Source organism: Chenopodium album, chromosome 10, assembly GCF_948465745.1.
Source record: "Chenopodium album chromosome 10, dcCheAlbu1.1, whole genome shotgun sequence".
Classification (NCBI taxonomy): Eukaryota; Viridiplantae; Streptophyta; class Magnoliopsida; order Caryophyllales; family Amaranthaceae; genus Chenopodium; species Chenopodium album.
The window spans coordinates 15290019-15297266 of record NC_137843.1 but is presented as its reverse complement, the minus strand read 5'-3'; the positions used below and the strand labels follow the sequence as shown (position 1 = coordinate 15297266).

Genomic DNA, 7248 nt, shown 5'->3' with positions numbered 1-7248 from the left:
GTAGTGACTTTTCTTTTAGGGTTGTAATTAATGTGAAGTATGTTTTAAGTTTTTTTAGTTTACTTCCACAATTGTTTTCCGTCTTTGTTTTTAATATAAAGACCTCTTTTTAATTAGTTATGATGAGATTAAATGTTGTATGAAAGATAAGGTTTCGAAGAGAAAGGAAACATACATTAAAACTAATCTAAACTAATAGTACTAATTTAAGAAACTAATTATTATATGTGTTATATATACATGTAGTGTAAAAATGGTCTATAATAATGTAATTTTGTCCCTTTACGTGTTAATGTTTGATAATTCAAAGTTATAGTTACAACTTACAAGCTAATTGTGATACAGTCGATAGATATATCATGTGCCTTCCTCTACAAAGTCAAGTCTACTTGAATTTCGAAAAGCTTATTAAAAAATCTCAACAGAAAAAATATTTGGCGTAATACATTTGTTTAAACATTAAAGATAATATTGTAATAATTATAATAGTAGCAAGTGGGAGTACGGTTTTGTATTAAACCATTTCTGTTTGGGTATTAAAGTCATTTCAATATATGCAAGTTGCATGGTGAGATTGGAATATTTGACACCTTAACAACTCCACAACTATTCCCTAATTTCAAACTATTATGAAGGAAAGATGAAGAAATAAAGTTTGGGTGAAAACCTAACATTGGATAGATATTGGGTTACCTTAACAAAAATCATAGCTTAACAAATTGGTGAAACTTTAAATAAATAAACAAGCTTTTTTTTTATTTATTTATTTTTTTATAACTATAAATATCTATAATATTGAGTGTGGTTATTTCTTCGAAATTTACATGAATTATTGTTCTTATAAAAGTCAAGTATCATGTGTTTAAGCGTTGCTTTATACAGACTGTCGTCACTTAATTTATAAAGTGATATTTTTCAATCAATGGTCTCTTTCAAAATTAAAAATAAGATGAATTAGCAGATCTTGTTTTGATTTAGTGCTTACAGATCTTGAGAGAGAGAGAGGAAAAAAAAAAAAAACCCCAAATACATACTCATAATTATTCCCTCAGCTCCATTGTTGCTCCATAAAATAGCAACACATTTTCATTATTAAACAATCGATCGGACCTTTCTCCATCTTGTAATTCCACTCAACATTACTATTTTAATTCTGTTGTTGATAACATATTTCCATTTTAAGTTCTACCTTTGATGCAAAAGGAGTAGCAATCTCTCTTTATTGCATAGCATATCAATGGTGCTTTATTACTTATTATGCACCAAAAAGTCTCATTTATTTAATTAACCACATGAGGAACATATCCAAACTAATTAATTAAATTGGGATATTTTTTAATCAAAAGTTTTTTCTAATAAAAAAAAAATTGAAAAATAGATTGATATAACATGTACATAAAGAAGGATGGACAGTTTTCCCATTGCTTTTGAACTTTCGTTCCTTTCATACTATTTTTTTTTTGTAATTTTTTTTTCTTCAAAGTTTACATAAAAACATAACCAGCTCTCTTCAGCTGTGTTTTTTCTTTCTTGTTCTTGCTTTTTTTTTTGGGTTGTTATACTAATTTACATATTGCAACTTGCACCACCTGCATCCTACACCTATCTCCACATTAAACAATTAATCAACTAGAATAATTAAAAAGAAAAAAAAAAAACAAAATCAATTAATTAGATGTCACAAAGCAGCAACCACCATCTGCTTCTTGCTACTAGACTCCATGGTCAACAACTCCACCTCCCTTAACCTCTTCCCATTGCCACATCCATTTTCGGCAACCGCTTCGGCCACCGCATTTGCACTAATCCCAACTGGAGCCTTACAAATATTTACCCCAAACAATCGTAGCATTGGCCCACTTGATCGTACCTCCACTACTGGGTACTGGACAACAACGCGGTTGTCCAGTACCTCAGCAGACTCAGACTCAGGCCCGTTTCTAATATTTCGTTGTTTGTAGTCAATGTATAGCTGCTTATCCGGGCCAGTAGATCTCTGGAAGCTTACAATATCCCCAGCCTTAAGACACTTCTCCTTAACAAATCGGCTCCACCCCTTAGTCAAGACGTAGCTCTGGCTGCTATTCCAGTACGAGTACCGGAACCTCCAGACCTTCTCGTTGACATCCTCGAAGTTTAGCAGCACGCCTTTGGACGAGGAGGAGCACGTCCCGCTCCCACCCTGGAGCGGGAAGTGCTTCTCGGCGTGCTGCTTAGGTATAACCAACCTATTCAACTTCCCTACATCACTTGGAGTCACTACTTTCTCAAACAATTGCTCCCTCCCAAATCCTCCACTACTTCCGTCAATCGGCTTAGCTTTCTCACCAGATAAATTCAATCCACCTCCCACTTTCTCAACGTCCACCTTAAAGTTCCGCCTGCTTTGCTGCAACTCATCGATGTAAGTATGTTTTCGAAGCATATCCACAATCTCAGTTTTCGACCTCGAGTTCAAGAACCTAAGCTCACCAGCACCCAGCTCGTCCTCCGGCGAAAGCGGCTTGAAATTCGTAACAGCGTCACGGCCACGGAACCGTTGCGCAGCTACGTCGTAAGCACGAGCAGCTTCATCTTCTTCATTGAAAGTACCAAGCCAAACCCTCTGATGCTTCTCATAGATTTGAGCCCCCCACCGGCCATTTGGCTGTGGGACCACTCCCTTGTATTTTGACGATGGGAGCTTCCTCGACTCGGCCTCGATTCCGTTTTCGGAATCGATCACCACACTCGTACCGCTCCCCATCCGGCACAGACTGCCCGCCATGGCGGACGCCTTGCCGGGTAAGGGAGCAGGTTTCATAATATTACGAACCATTATTGTAGGTTGTGGGGTGGTACTAATCAGAGATTCACTCGTTGAAGAACTTTCATCCATACTACTTACATCCATTTTCTTTTTATTTTTTTTCAAAATATCAAAAATTAACTTTTTTCAATGAATATTTCTTTTAGAGAGAGAAAATTAGGAAAAGTGGTGAGTTCTAGAGAGAGGGGGAGGGTGAGAAGTTGGATAATATTATGTGGGGTTTGAATGAGGTTGGGAAGGTTGAAGAGGGGTATATATAAGAAATTTTCTACTAAAGGAAGTAAATAAATAAGTAAGAAAATAATATAATTATCAAAGTATAACAATAACATGAGCGCTCACAATAACATAGAAAATTATTATATTTTTTATAATTTATGAAAAAAAAAAAAGGAGAAAAATGTAAGTTAGGGGAGTGGGTCAAGAGAAAGGAAGATTCAAGGATAGAGTGGGGAGGAGTGAGAGTATGTATGTGTTGTGGGCTATGTATGGGAAGGAGAGTGGGGTCCATAAGAAATAAGCAAGTTGATGGGATTCACATGAGTATAGAAACAGCCAATAGGAAGAGGAGAGAGAAAAAGGGTGTGGGTAAAGCGTAGAAATCGTAATAGTAGTAGTATGTCGTTGTAAGTGCATCCCCCCTGAAATATGTCGTCGAGTATTATCTATCTCTGCTGCATTACAATAGGATAAACTTTCCTTTTGATTCGTCTGCATGGCCCTCCCCTCCTTCCTTACTCTTTTTTATCTTAATAATAATAACCATATTTTTTATGCACATGTACTCCCTAGTAATTATTCGTTGTTATAATTTGGACAAATATTTTGTTCTAATTAATAGCCGATTCTGTTTATCTCATTTTGACTTATTTCATATTTAATAATTTCAGTTAAGTTAAAGATAAATTTAGTTTAGTAAAAATAAGTTCTAATAGAGAGTATCCAAGTTCAAATTACAAATAAAATAAGTTTAGTTAATTTTAGATAAGTTTAGATTAGATTAGTTAAGTTACTTTGGTCTAAAAAAAAAGTTAAGTTATTTTGAGAAAATTCTAATATACTCTTATGACTTTTGAGTTCCACAAACTTTTAAAATGGACGGTTAAGATTATTTGTTTTTCAATTTATTTTAATTGGTAATTTTAATTAAAAAAAATATTTTTTAATTATTATATATATTTTTTATTTTCAGAAATTTGAAAATATAAAAAAAATAATTTATGGAAGATAAAAATATATTTAAAAATTAAAAAAAATATTTTTAATTAAAAAATAAACCAAAAAACAAATAATCTTAGCCGTCCATTATTAAAAAAAAAGTGTGGTAGTCAAAAGTCATAAGTCTACATTAGAATCATCAGTTGTGTAGGCTTTTACGGCGTTTGGTATGAATTGAGGATAGGGAAAGGGATGATTTAATTACTAAAATAGAATAGGGAAATATTAAGATATAAAATAATGATTGTCTCTAATTTGATATATTAGTAAAAAAAAAAGAAGGGAAATTCTCACTGGTGAACTCCAATTACTTAATTTTACAAGTGGTAAATGTTTTTAAAATTAATTATCAACGGTAAACCTTAATTAGAATGACTAATTCATTGGTAACCTTAATGGTGATTTAATCTAATTATTTAGTAACCATGGTTAACTATAGCAATAATTACTAATTTATCCCTAAAAAATAAGCTTTCCCTCCAAAATTATTTCCCTAATTCCCTCCTAAACGAATTTCCCTAAGTCTATATATTATCATTTCCCCCAATTTCCCCCAATTCATATGAACCCTAACTTCTAACTCTGTTCATTTCTCTCTGTCTGCCCAGCAATTACCCCCAATTTCCACCATTTTCGATGAGAAATTCTCGCTCGTCTACTGCTAGGAAGGCTATCACCATGGATGACAACATTGCGTGGGTGAAGCATACTTGTTGCGGTTGTTCTCCTCCCCAGATTGTTGTTGTTATGATTTCAGAGACAACGAGAAACCCACGGAGGCTGTTCTTTAAGTGCAGAAGCTGCGATTTCTTTGCGTGGTTGAAGGAAGGAGATATAATTAGTGTTGGAGAGGAAATGGAGGTTGAGTAAGGTGGTAGTGTTTTTGGTGTTATTGATAGGCTTGATGAGTTGCTAAAATTTATCAAATTAATTGTTAGGGTGGCCCTGATAATGTATTTTGTGCTTTTATTTGTAGTTGGTAAGTGATGATTAAGGTTGTTAGGATGGTGGGGGTATGTTTTATGGATTAATAGTGTGGTTTACTAGGAGAACAAATCTCAGTTTATGTAGTGCTTTTTCACGAATAAAAGCACTTTATTTACATAAGATTGTTTGCAATTTCAACTGTTATTCATATTGAACCAAAAATGACAGCATAAATAATTGAACAAAAACAGAGATTGTATTGAAACAATAATCACAGGACAAATTCATATTGTCATAAACTTGAACCAAACCATACTTGTTCAAAAAACAACCAAAAAAATCCAAGTCAGAATTTGGCAACCTAAAAAGGCATACATTGTTTGATTTCCTAATGTGATCATACAAAAAACAGCCATACATTATAATTCAACTCTGAAATGCCAGCATAAATAATTGAACAAAAACAGAGATTGTATTGAAACAATAATCACAGGACAAATTCATATTGTCATAAACTTGAACCAAACCATACTTGTTCAAAAAACAACCAAAAAAATCCAAGTCAGAATTTGGCAACCTAAAAAGGCATACATTGTTTGATTTCCTAATGTGATCATACAAAAAACAGCCATACATTATAATTCAACTCTGAAATGCATAATCTAACAAGGCTGTAATGCTGAAACTCCTTTCTTTGCCTTGGTACTTGGTGACTGTCTTACTGGTTGTGATGAAGATGCTAGTGTAGCAGGATCTGGTTGGCTTTGACTGATTCCTTTCCTTGTTTTTGGGACTTGCTTTGAGGGCTGCTCTAGATTTGGCTTGCTTTGGGGCTGCTCCAGATTTGGCCTTCTCTTTCTTAGTCAGTCCACCTTGACATGTTTGTGAATTGTGCCCAAACTGTTGGCATTTGCTACATTTCACACTCTTAGACCTTTTCCCCTTAGCCTGCTCACCTTCTTCTACCCTTCTATTCCTAGCAGGTCTCTCTATCCCTCTCTTCATTGGTGGTGGCCCAATCTCTTCATAAGTGTTGTCCTGCCATTGCTCTAGATCAGGTATCACTTTGATGGTGTTTGCATAGGTGAGCTTGTACCTATGGACTGAGTACCACTCACTGATGTACTTCCTAAGGTCATCATGTGAGTGCAATATTGCCCTCATAGCATGTTTACAAGGCAATCCAGATAATTGTCATGCATTACACACACATGTTTTATCCTTAAGGTTCACAGCAAGAACAGATCTGCCATCTAACACTTCAAATTGTCCATCACCAGATTTTAAGCACTCACATGACCTAGACTCAAACCTTATAACTTGAATTCTTCTCATTATGTTAGGGAAGAAATCATCTCTCCAAGCTTCACAAGCTTCCCTTCTAGTAGCCATTCTTACCATAGTTAACCTTCTTATACCTACATTCAAAGTTAGGAAGACATATTAGCATGTGTTCAAGTTGCCCAAATCAATAATCCTCAAATGAGAGCTTGATTAATATTGTTACCTTCAAGCAAGGTCAATACTAGTCTGCATCTATCTACTCCCAAAGTAGAATTGAAGCTTTTAACAAAGTTGGATTTGTTGATATCATTTTTGATGGTTGGATTGAAAGCATGCTTTGTCCAAGTTGACTGTGGGCCAAGTTCTACAAGCCACACCAATGCAAGTGGATTTGCCTTCCGTAAAGCTGTCATAACTTTCTTGAAAGTGAATTGGTTGTATGCCCCGGCAGCTTTCCAGAAAAGCTGGAACATTAGCAAGCCAGGAAATTAGCCCTTGAAATTTTTTACTACATGCTTGCAGCAGTATCTCCTCCCCACCTTTGGCCAAATTTCAGTTAAGGTTAGATCAATACCCTATACAGACAAAATAACCAATGTTATTAGCATCATAATCACAAAAAAAAAGCAATGAACCAATGCAGAGAAATGAACCAATGCATCAATGTTACCTTTTGTCTGTCAGAAAGTATGCACCATTCATCCCCCCTTCCAGAATCTTGTAGAGAATTCTTCAAATGCCAAAGGAAGAATTTCCAGCTGTCAGCATTTTTAGCTCCCACAATTGCCTATGCAACTGGAAATATCTCATTATTTCCATCCATGGCTACTGCAGAGAGCAACACACCACCATAATTGCCCTTAAGGTGGGCCTCATATACTCCAATCAAGTTTCTGCAACCTGCTTTCAACCCATCCAATGCAGCTTGAAAAGCAATGAAAATGCTGCTGAACTATAGAGGCCTCTCAGGTTCAGGTCTAGTCCAAACAACATGAGCAACATAGTTTGGG

At 35.2% G+C, this 7248-nt stretch overlaps 1 pseudogene; it reads right to left on the bottom strand.

Moving 5' to 3' along the window:
* Window positions 1-1421: 1421 nt before the first annotated feature.
* On the bottom strand, window positions 1422-3056 carry LOC145562289 (AP2/ERF and B3 domain-containing transcription factor RAV1 pseudogene; annotated as a pseudogene).
* Between the last annotated feature and the right edge of the window lie 4192 nt (window positions 3057-7248).